The 11,252-nt window shown below is 44.9% G+C and overlaps 1 protein-coding gene across 3 annotated transcripts in view; it reads right to left on the minus strand.

Annotated features, from left to right (window-relative positions):
• Nucleotides 1-11,175, minus strand: part of LOC143829701 (uncharacterized) — a 31,399-nt gene extending 20,224 nt beyond the window's left edge. The window contains exons 1-3 of one of the 3 annotated variants that reach the window (XM_077320986.1): nt 10,876-11,170; nt 8,997-9,049; nt 5,031-5,212 (exon numbers count right to left, since the gene is read on the minus strand). The gene's annotated coding sequence lies outside the window, so the exon portion shown is untranslated. Of the gene's footprint in view, nt 1-5,030; nt 5,213-8,996; nt 9,050-10,875 lie in introns of all 3 variants that reach the window. The other 2 variants (XM_077320989.1, XM_077320988.1) reach the window with 2 other exon arrangements.
• Nucleotides 11,176-11,252: the final 77 nt, after the last annotated feature.

The following is an 11,252-nucleotide window of genomic DNA, read 5'->3' on the forward strand; positions in this document are numbered from 1 at the left end:
ATGCTTTGGGCTGATCCTGCGTTGAGCAGGGGGTTGGACTAATTTTCAGAAATAAGCAATAGATACAGAAATTTAGAAAAGTAGTAGGTTATATATGACAATATTCAATACACATTGTAATTAACAGATTAACAATATATCTTACTGCAGCGTACTCCCCAAGCTGAATTCGTTACAGACAATCAATCATACTCTAAATAGTATTTGATTGTTGAATTCTGGGCCCTAAAAGATGTTAACTTTATTTTTCCATGAATTCCAAAAAACCCAAAAACCCTGTGCTCAGTACATTCTTCTAGCTATACATTAAATGTTTATTTCAACTGCAGTGTTTTATCCTATAAAGACTGGCATTTGCTAGAGATGAGCAAGACAAGCTGGATTCAGTTTATGACACGGGGGGGGGGGGGGCTGTGATAGGCCACTATGGGACATTTGCCTGGTCTTGGAACTTGTCCATAAATCTATTCCTTATCACCTGGCATTTTTTTTCTTTTTGTTTAGGGATACGATTGACCATGATCATGGAGCCATACTAGACAAGATGTTTGGCTGCAAGTTGGTTCTCATCAGCTCTGGCCTCAATTCACCATTCTAAGCCACACAGGTGCTTGGTTTAAAGGGGAGCTGTCAGGAGTTCTTCTTTTCAGCCATCACACAATCCTCTAAGAGCTACACCATGGGGTTTATTGGTATAACTTTACCCTGGCATTGAGGGCATGCTTGGGACTTGGGGAGCTGATTAAGTTTGGTTCTACCCATAGCATGGCCCTGGTGCTTCCAGTTTTATAGCAGCATGGAATTTATACTGATGCCAGACTTGCAGGACCAGGTCTTTATGCCAGCAGAACTTGGAGATATAAGGCTTAGTTGTCATCCTAAGCCCTTCTGGGCCATAACTTCAGACAGAGCTTGAGTCCAGTGGCATCTTTAAGTCCAACACAATGTGATACCACTTATAAGCTTTTGTGTGCATGCTTAATACTGATACTTAATCAGATATCTGATAAAGTGTGCATGCACACAAACGCACATACTTTGAATAAAACTTAGTTGGTCTTAAAAGTGCCACTGGGCGAAAATGTTGTTCTGCTACTTCAGATCAACACAGTTACCCACCAGAATCTATCTTGCAATAGAGCTGTCAGGCATTTATAATTTGTAAAATTTGTCTGTAAATATGCCAAATATAATTTAATATGCTAAATTATAAAGTATGCATTGTATGTTGTTAAAACAGTAACATAAATCTAGGCTTGCTAGGACATGTGTTGCATATATATCAATTTCCCCCAAAATTTCTGGGCTTGAGAAAATAAAACACAATCACTGTTTTTTACCCTCACAGCTTTCAACATTTCTGGAAATGTTACATCTTTAGCTAGCATTAGCAGTTGAAGCACAAAAATTGAAAGTTGACCAAACCTCCATTGTGATATCAGAGTGGATTCTGGAAAGCATCTTTTGGCATGCATCAAGTAATGAGGAAGCCAAAATCTGCAACTGAGGCCTTCCCCTGTTTTCTCCAAAGACTTCATTCATTGGTGGGTGACCTCTTGGGCCAACAAAATATTCTGGGATAAGCAAAAGATCACAGGCATTTGCAGATTTAGTATGGATCAGGTAGCGGAAAATGCACAGAGGTGACTAAACAGTCAGTAGTACAGGATCTTTTTAGTATACTCTGCATATATATCTCAAGTTCTGGTGCACCAGCTATGCATGCTACATTTTCATTTCAAATTACTGTCCAGAAAATTCAGTGCTCTTATTCCAGGGAAATTAAGTCAGGAACATATTTTAGAGCTCTGGTTTACAGTAATTCCATCATCACAGCATGTATACCAGGGCGGAGTATTTGCAGGAAATGACGAGCCAACAGATTGTATTTTTCCCATCTTGTGAAACCGGGAATGTTTGCACCATCTATCTATTGTCATGTTGAACATATTTTGGAATTGGTATGGAATTTTGGGATTTTACCGGTGGTATTGCCAGACGTCATCATTTTGTAGGTGAGTGACCCATCTAAGACGTGTTCAAGACAGCATACAAGCTGTTTCGATAAAAAGTTAAATTTGATGGCATCACCATAGTATTCATCATGACAAAGGGATAATGGAACTCCTGAAAGACTACCTCTGTACATGAAAAATCTTGCCACACGATTAAACTTTTCATTCCCCAACTACATTTATCTGTTGCTGAGTACTCTCAGGGCCAACCTGAGAGTACTCAGGTAAAGGCAACAGCCTGGTTTGTTTATTCCCATATCTACTCCTCTTACCTGAAAAGGGGAGGGTTTTTTTTCTTTTTAACATCACAAAAACTGCATAGGTAGATGCAGCTGAACTCTCCTTGCTCTCCTTATGAACTCTCTGTGTTCCACCTATTCATATTCTATTACTATGACTAATGGACAGATTTAAAACAAATCACCAGGCCCGGACTGCATAGGACAAAGAGTTCTGAAAGAAATGTGAATTTGTGGATTTCCTGACAAATTTTAAGACAATTGTTACCTGCCACGAGCCTGTCTAGGGAGTGGCAGGAAATAAATCGAATAATAATAATAATAATAAAAATATGCAGTCTATCACTAAGGTCTGCCTCCATTCCTGGAAGAAAGCTAATATAATACAGCAAGCAGCAATATGGTTTGGAAAGCTGTCATGAGGACCTTCAGTGGCACAGTAGAGGGAACAAGTAGGTACTAGGGAGTGATGGCAATACAGTGGCACTTGTATAGGTAAACCTTAGGAGGTTTGGACAGCTGCATAGGACTGGTCTTTCAGGAGAAATCATACCTGAGCAGATTTGTGAAAGGACAGAGCAAAACAGGGAATACTCAGATGGTGGATGAAACAAAGATGATGTCCTGTGGATGCTTAAAAACAAACCTGCAGTTTCATTGACAAATTGAAGCAAAACTTCATGTGGGAGCAACCTTAACAGATCTGAAAGGAACAGCGGGGGTGAGGGAGTATTCCAGTGTTATCGACCATATAAACTTTAAAGATATGACTGGACATGTACTCCAGGAATAAAGGAAAACTGCTAAAAATGTCAGTCCTTAGAATGTCCAAATAAAATGTAATATGTTGAACTGATAGAGATGCCAGACTTGCCTCTTTAATTAGAAAGAAGTCAAAGATGCATTCATTGTTAATTGGAAACCTCTAATAGATTTTTGGTGTGATATGAACAAAAGGAAGTAATGATTTATGGGTTTAAGAGAATAAAATATGAGATTATAGAAAAAAGAGGGGTTTATTTTTTGTTGATATAACCACAGTGGAATAGATAATTTGATTTATCTTTGTCATACAGAAGCCTCTTATGCTCTAAATTTAGTTACATATTTTCCCTTTTTCTGTTATGCTTTAAAATTTTCCATTAAAATAGTGTAAGGCTTTAGGCTGTGATTAGGAGGGAGGGGAGCTGTAATTTAGTTTCTGAAAAAGCTGTAATGTTGTATGGAATACCAATGTAAAAAAATAAATCAAGAAGGAAACCATGTGACCTTCTCCCCAAGGTTGGGTTATTTTCCCCAAGTCTGATGCTGATAGGAACTGGGTCTCCCCCCCCCCCCCAGCATCATTATTTATTAGTGTACATCCTGGAGTTTCCCCAGCTTTTCTCCAATTTCCTCCAAACATACTTGCTGTTGAAGTTTTGGGAAAGATCCCTACGAAATCTGGGCATACGGTAAGGAAAATCCTAGCCCTGCCCAGACAGCAGTCATTTTTCCTTTTCCTGTCACTGCAGTGGCCATCCCCTGCTCATGTTGCCAGAGGGGCTTTTTGATATATCAAGGCAATGGTATCTCACTATGTCAATTACCAGTTTTAAAAAATCCTCTTCTTTGTGGGTGTGGAGGGGAAATGACTGCCACAATGACTGCGGGTGGGGGGAATGCAGAAAAACCCACCACCACCCTCCACGCCAGGGAGCTGGAAAATGGCAAATGTCTAACTATTAAAAAGGGTCCAAAGCAGATGTAGAAAATGTTAAGCCAGTTAGCCTAACATTAGTTCTAAGAAAATTAACAGAAACTTATACAATTATTAAGCACATCAGGGAACAAAGTTATTATTTGATTAGTATTATTTATTCAATTTGTTACTCGCCTCTCCCCGGAGGCCCAAAGCGAGTTACAGTACATAAAACCCCCAATAAAACCATACAATAAAACTCATAAACAAAACACACTAAATACACAATAAAACAGATGTGGCAAAAAACTCTAACTTTATCTATCCCACCCCAAGGTTCCTGTTCTAGAGGTGGGGATGAGAGACATTAAACTTTGCTACTGCCATTACAAGGGGGGCCAGATCTTCCTTGCAGCCTGGCCTCATCCGGTGACCTGGCGGAAGAGCTCCGTTTTACAGGCCTTGCGAAAAGCTGAAAGCTCCCGCAGGGCCTGCAGCTCCTCTGGGAGCTCATTCCACCAGGTCGGGGCCAGGACCAATAGATTAGTGCCTGCAGAGCATAAGGAGTATCAGTGTTGTTGGGAGAGTATCAGTGTGGCTTCTACAAAGTGAGGTCCCACTTGACCTTTTGAAGTTCTTTGAGCAGGCTAACAAATATGTGGTTTGTCCACAGATGCAGAATAAGGAGAGCTGACACCAGAAACTGGGATAATCAAAGGACCAACTTTATCTTCATTGCTCAAGCGGGATCTGCAGCACACATAGGTCTAAACCCATTCCAGAGCTAACTGGAGGAATTGGTGGGATGCAAAAGAATCAGGCCCCTCTTGTTCTGTGTATCTCTGATCTTACAGGCAAGGCCACCCTGCCTTGGGGTCCTGAGCCAACACATGGGTATGGCTCATGCTCCTCTTTGCCAAGCCTTTTCGTGCTCAAGGGAGGTGTGCCATGTCCAGTTCCCCTAGCCACGAGGTCTATGGGTCAAGAACAGTGGTCCCCCTCAAGGAGTTCCTTTCCCTGAAGGCACTGAGCCCCAGACTGCTAGTCTAAGGGTTACTCCCTTCATCCTCCAGTCTGATACCTCAGGGTGCTCACCAGAGTTGTACTACATTCCATTGAAGTAACATATTTCTGCACTGCTTCCATCATTGATGTGTATGTGGGGGATCAGCTTGCTGCTTGGTGCACGACACCTGCCCCTTATAGCTGCCATGAGATCCTACTGCAGATCCTTCAAGATGTCGTAGCCTTCATCCAACATATGGACTCCATTGGCCCTGTGATAATAATATTATATAATATAATAAATGTTTATTCTTATCTGACTCTTCCATATTACTCAAAGTGGGTAAAAATATCAAAAGCAACATACAAGGTTAAACATTAAAACATTTACATTTTAATAATGCCCCCCAACGAAAACTCCCAAATCGTGGGGGGGATTGGCAAGGAGCCAATTTTCCATCTCTCCTCCTCCCCCGGTGACGAGGCCAGCCTTCCTTGGTGAATGTTATTTTAGGCCTCAACCACAAGCCTGTTGGGATAGCTCCTTTTTGCAGGGTCCTGATCTCTCCCAGGGGTGCATTCTACCCGGCTGGGGCTGGGGCCAAAAAGGTGCAGAAGACAATGACGTATGTCTGGGTGCCTCATATGCATGCCACCAGTGGCAGAAACCATGTGCCGCATTTCAACCTTGACCTTAGCCTGTACTTTTCCCAGGCACCCAGGATGAATCCCACCCTTCCAGACAAACTACTGCAGCATATCCAACCATACAATCAGTAAACCTGGCATGAGTGCCCGCAGGTGCTCAAAATCCACCAGGACTTACAGAATGGCCTTTCTTGCACTCCATCCCATGTCATTCTCAACAAAGTGAATTAGTATGTTGGAGGAGGAAAGACACCTTCAGGTGGTGTTGGAGAGCTGGCAACTGGGCCCACTGCATGCCCCTTTCCCCAAACCACATTGCTAATTCCCAGCTATAGGCCAAAGCTTCCAGCAGCTGCCCTGCAACTGATCCAAAAGACAATATTGTGACCACCTGTAAGAACAAGTTGTTAATTATTTGATCCATGGCCTACAGCTGCAACTCTGAAGGCTCAGGAATGCCACCTGCCCACTGATGTAACCATGTCATCTCTGTCAACCATACCAAAAATATGAGGTGGGACCTCCAGATCTGCCAGCGCCTTAACACCTACTCAAAACTAGTTCGTGGTAAAGCAGCCACCATTGGCATATTGAAAAAGTGGTCCTGCCCCCTTGCCCCATACTGCAATGAAACCCCTCAAGTCCTGAACTGAGAAAATGGCCTCTCCTGTACACGAGAGCAGGCTGAAATGCTCTCCTCTCTCCTTCTAATCTGTTTTAGATTGACACAACCAGACTGCCATCTTTGTCCCAGTGAAAGCAATATCCTACACCTGCAATGCCCTTCCTGACTGGTCCCCCTTCGATCCTGTTAGCAATTCAGAAAAGACCAACAGGGTGGCCACCTGATCCAGCTTTACCTCAAATGTTGATGTGCAGTATCACTAAAATGTGAACACCAAACCTGCCATTATCTCAGGGGAGACTTGGGCCCTGGCATCCTGCTTCTTTGGCTGCTTCCTGGCCCACTCATCTTTAAACCGCCCGTGGCGCCGCGGGCGCCACGGACTAAATAAATGGTTAAGCCGCCCTGAGGCGGGATGTGTCCGTGATGAGGAAGGGTCCGAATTGGACCCTTCCTCAGGACAGACAATCGAAGGGACCAATCGGCAGGCGCAAAGTGCCTGCCGATTGGTCCCTCTGATTCCCAGCCCCAGGAATTGCGAGCCGCGCACAGCGCGGCTCGCAGTTGCTCCCGGCCTGACGCGGCGAGAGGCGCGAAGCACCTCTCACCGCGTCAGGCCGCCGCCCGAGGGAGCCCCCGGCAGTCGTACACAGCGCGGCTGCCGGGGGCTCCCTGCCCTTCCCAAGCCTCACCTCTCCAAGGCTCCACAGCAGTATGAGCATCTCTTCTGGCAATTCTTGTGCTAGAGGGGCAAGGAGCGGGGCAGTATGTCAGCAATATTATTATTAATCCCGGGGACAGGGCCTACCGTAAAACAGATCTTAAACTTAAGCACTGGAAGATAAAGGACCAGACTGAGAACACAATCCCAGAGGATTTAGAAGACAGCATGTTATCATCTTCAACCATCACTATATTGTCACAGAACCTCACTGAATGGTTGGCTAGGACCCCTGTCCAGAGGTGGACTGCCACTCCGGTGGGGAGAACTCCAAGGAAGTCAGGCCTCTAAGGATCCAGTCCATTGGCCATCATGCTACACACCTTAGTCTCTTAATTCATCCCCTAAATTAGTATCCTAATTTTTCTTCTTGAGGCAAGCGTGGTGTAGGGATTAGACCAGGGCTGGGCAAACTGTGGCCCTCCAGATGTCCATGGACTACAATTCCCATAAGCCCCTGCCAGCGAATGCAGCGAATTGTAGTCCATGGACATCTGGAGGGCCACAGTTTGTCCACCCCTGGATTAGACTGTCAGGCTTGAATCGTAGTGCCCCAGGTTTGAATCCCCACTCTGCCATGGAAGCTTGCTGGGTGATCTTGGATCTGTCACATACTGTGATCCTAACCTACCTCAGAGGATTGTTGTGAAGATAAAATGGAGAAGAGGATAATACTATAAGCCAGTGGTCCCCAACCTGCAGGCCGCGGCCCGGCGTCGGGCCACAAAGGCCATGGCACCGGGCCGCGGCTCCCTCTCCCCGCCCCCCCCCGCAGTAAAAAATTTCCCAGGCCGCAAGCTTGTGGCCCGGGAAGCTTCTTACTGCGGGGAGGGCGGGGAGAGGGAATCAGGGCCAGGCCGCGCCCGCGCGGCCCGCAGGTGCGGCCCGATCCATGGGCGCGGCCCGATCCGCGGGCGCGGCTCGTGGGCGTGGCCCGCGTGGTCCCTGCGGGCGCGGCCCAATGCCCTGCCGGTCCCCAGCCTAATAAAGGTTGGGGACCACTGCTATAAGCCACTTTAGGTCCCCATGGGGGAGAAAGGCAAGATACAAATAAAGTAAATACTCATCCCCCCTATAAAATTAAAGATAGGAAGATACCACCATACTTTCATAGCCTTGGGAAAGAGGTGGGGAAGGTGAGCTGATGTTCCCTGTTAGCCTTATTTACCACAAAGCTAAAATTTGGAGGAAGGAATAGTCATGTGTAATTCTATGTGTATATAAGTTTGTGTGGATGGGAGTTGCCCATGTGTGAGTATCTTGAGGGGTGACATATTGTCTGGGCAGATATTTTTTCACCACCCTTAAGTGCTTCTGAAAAAAATCCACTTAGCCACTATGACTGTGAATTGGCAGGACGATGAAATAATTATCAGAAGTAACTCAGTCATCTTTTAATACAACTTTGAGCCATCACTATAAACTACTTCTCATTGCCCCCAAACTCCTTGTCCTCTCTATAATCTTAAGAGTAGAAATGCAGATTTTAAGATAGAAAGAGGGAACAGTGATCATCGTGGGGAATGTCTTTTAGATATTATTACTTTAAACATGGCTGGATACTTATGTCAAGAGTAAGTAAAGAAGTGTTTTTTTTAAGACATCTATCCCTCAACTATTCTTTACTTCCCTTTGACCCTGTGCTATATTTAGAGTCACAGAAGCTGAAGAAGGATTTTTGCCTGCAGGATCACCTAAGCATGATAATGGTGACCTTGAACAATCTACCTAGATCCAGAGGAAAACTTGGGCAAGCAGAACGAGGCAAAGTACCTAGTTGGAGTTTACAGCACTGCCACTTTGGGGAGGGGGGTACCATACAGTTGCCATAGATTTGTGTTTTTACCAAACATTTTCCTCTTGTGAAAATAGGTTTTCAAAATGACAGCCATCATGTTATAAATCTAGAAGCCTGTTTTTCACAAAAATTCCTTGGTGGGTCAAAGTTGTGGTCCAGGTGGGGCAGTGTACCCAGTGGCCCCACCCTGGCTGCCACTCTGTTGGTTGTGAAATCTGTACCACTAATGTTTTGTCCGCAAGCTCTTTCCTCCAAGTACCTTACCTGGGGTCACTTGGGGTCAGTATTTGGTGAGTGCTCTGGTTTTGCACAGCTCACTGAAACATAATAATAATACTTAAAATAAGTCCTACCAGATACTGGCATAATTGTAGGTCTTTACTGTTTGTTTTGACTCCCTTTCCCCAATACCTTAATAAGAAAGGTGTTGCTCATTGCACCAGAGGATGAGATTGTGGGTAGTTAGAAGTTATTCCCTCTAAGTGAGGATAGTAAAATTGGTAGTAGGCAGCCTTGTACAAACTAGCCACTGGGAGCAAATGCGGAATGTTGACTAGTTTACTATACGTTTTGCAGATAAAATTGTTCATATCTAATTGAGCTTAGATAGTTATGGAGAATGGTCCAGAAGCTGTTTTTAAATTCATTCAGTCTGAGTACATGGATAAGATTCTTGGAAAGATGCAGCCTACCACGTGCCCATAACTCCCACATGTCCTTCATGGATAATGATAGGCCAGGGAGGTGCAGACAAATTGGATCATGCAAATTATCCATCATTCAGTAAAAAAAAAACACCATGCCTGTAATGTTAAAAGATTCCTGCTAAAAAAGCAGAGAGCCAACTTGGTGTAGTGGTTAGTTAGGAGTGCAAACTTCTAAACTGGCGAGCCAGTTTGATTCTGCACTCCCCCACATGCAGCCAGCTGGGTGACCTTGGGCTCAACACAGCACTGATAAAGCTGTTCTGACTGAGCAGTGATATCAAAGCTCTCTCAGCCTCACCCACCCCACAGGATGTCTGTTGTGGGGAGAGGAAAGGGAAGGTGCTTTGAGACTCCTTTGGGTAGAGAAAAGCGGCATATAAAACAACTCTTCTTTTCCTCCTCCTCTGCCTCCTCATTGATAGGGCAAATAGAAATAATTATAGGCCAGTAGCCAGTAGACTTTCTTTTGTGGACAGTGTTGCAAAGAGTAGTGGTCAGGCAGCTTCACGCTCTCCTAGATGAAACACAGAGTTTAGGTTCCTTTTAATCTGATCTCAGACCTTGATATAGCACAGAAACTGTTATAGTTGTCCTGTTAGATCATCTGTGCTGGTCAACTGAAGGGGAGATTATTCCCGTTGGTCCTCCTAGACTTCTCACAACTTCTAATACCTTTGACCATTGTCTACGCATGTTCAGATGTGGGGCGAGGGTGGTTGGGCTTGTACTATAGGCTCCTGTTCCCTGGTGTTTACCATTGCTCATCTGCCCCCACCTATGTGGGGTAATTTGTCCTTGCAACCAGATTTACTGCAGAATTGAGTCTCCTGATAGTTTTTAGCACCTGAGATTGTTGCACCAATCCTACATTGCTCTGATGCTTTATTAGTCCAAACCCATTGTTCTTTTCCAGGCTATTACACAAGTGTTGCATGGCACAATCGGATGTGAGACCAATTCTGCACTGTCAGCCTAACTTGAGGATAAGTTCACATCTTTTTTTTAAAAAAAGTTTCCACAGCAGTTTGGAATTACTTTTGTGTATTTGTTTAAATTAGATTAATGTAATTTAAATTATTTACTTAAATTATAGCTCTCCAGCAGAGATGCAGTGCTTGCTCTTTGTATTCCTGTTTTCTTTAGTTCCCAGTTTGCAGTCAGGAAAACAAACCTCAAGTGCTGCAACATATTTTGCCCTCTTGTGCAAAATAATTTCGCTTGTTACAGACAGGCAAACCGGAGTTTGTCATCAAGTGTATTATATATAAGAGATAGCTGCAGCCCATCGCCTGGTCCCTCCATGATAAATGGAATTCACATAATTTGGCCCACTCTCACTTCATATCACATGTAGGTATGAAGTTAGGTGGACCAACGACTCAAAGTAGTCTTCCGGCCTTCGAATTCCATTTCCTCCTCCTTCATAGATCTGTTACCTAACAAACAGTTCTTGGGCGCCAAGCGGCGATCGCGTGTCCTCTGTGCTCTCCATCCCGACCAGGTATAAACCGGACAAGACCGGTCTGCCGTGCCCAATCCCTTTTCCTCTGTGTCCGAAGTTCAGGACTGTGGGCGAGGGCAAGCTGCAAAGCGAAGCCCACCGGGGAGAGGATAGTGGCTACTACGACGTTCCCCACCCCCGCAGGGAAATGCGCTTCCTCGGCGAACTTTCCAACAACATGGGCTCCATCCAGCAACGGAGCCGCCACCAGATCGAGGAACCCGCGCGAGGAAAGGTTGTAGGCAGAACACTGGAGGGCTTGCCGGGGGGGGGGGGAGAGACCCGTCATCCAATGGGAAGGCGAGGCCCATC

Source organism: Paroedura picta, chromosome 2, assembly GCF_049243985.1.
Source record: "Paroedura picta isolate Pp20150507F chromosome 2, Ppicta_v3.0, whole genome shotgun sequence".
Taxonomy (NCBI): Eukaryota; Metazoa; Chordata; class Lepidosauria; order Squamata; family Gekkonidae; genus Paroedura; species Paroedura picta.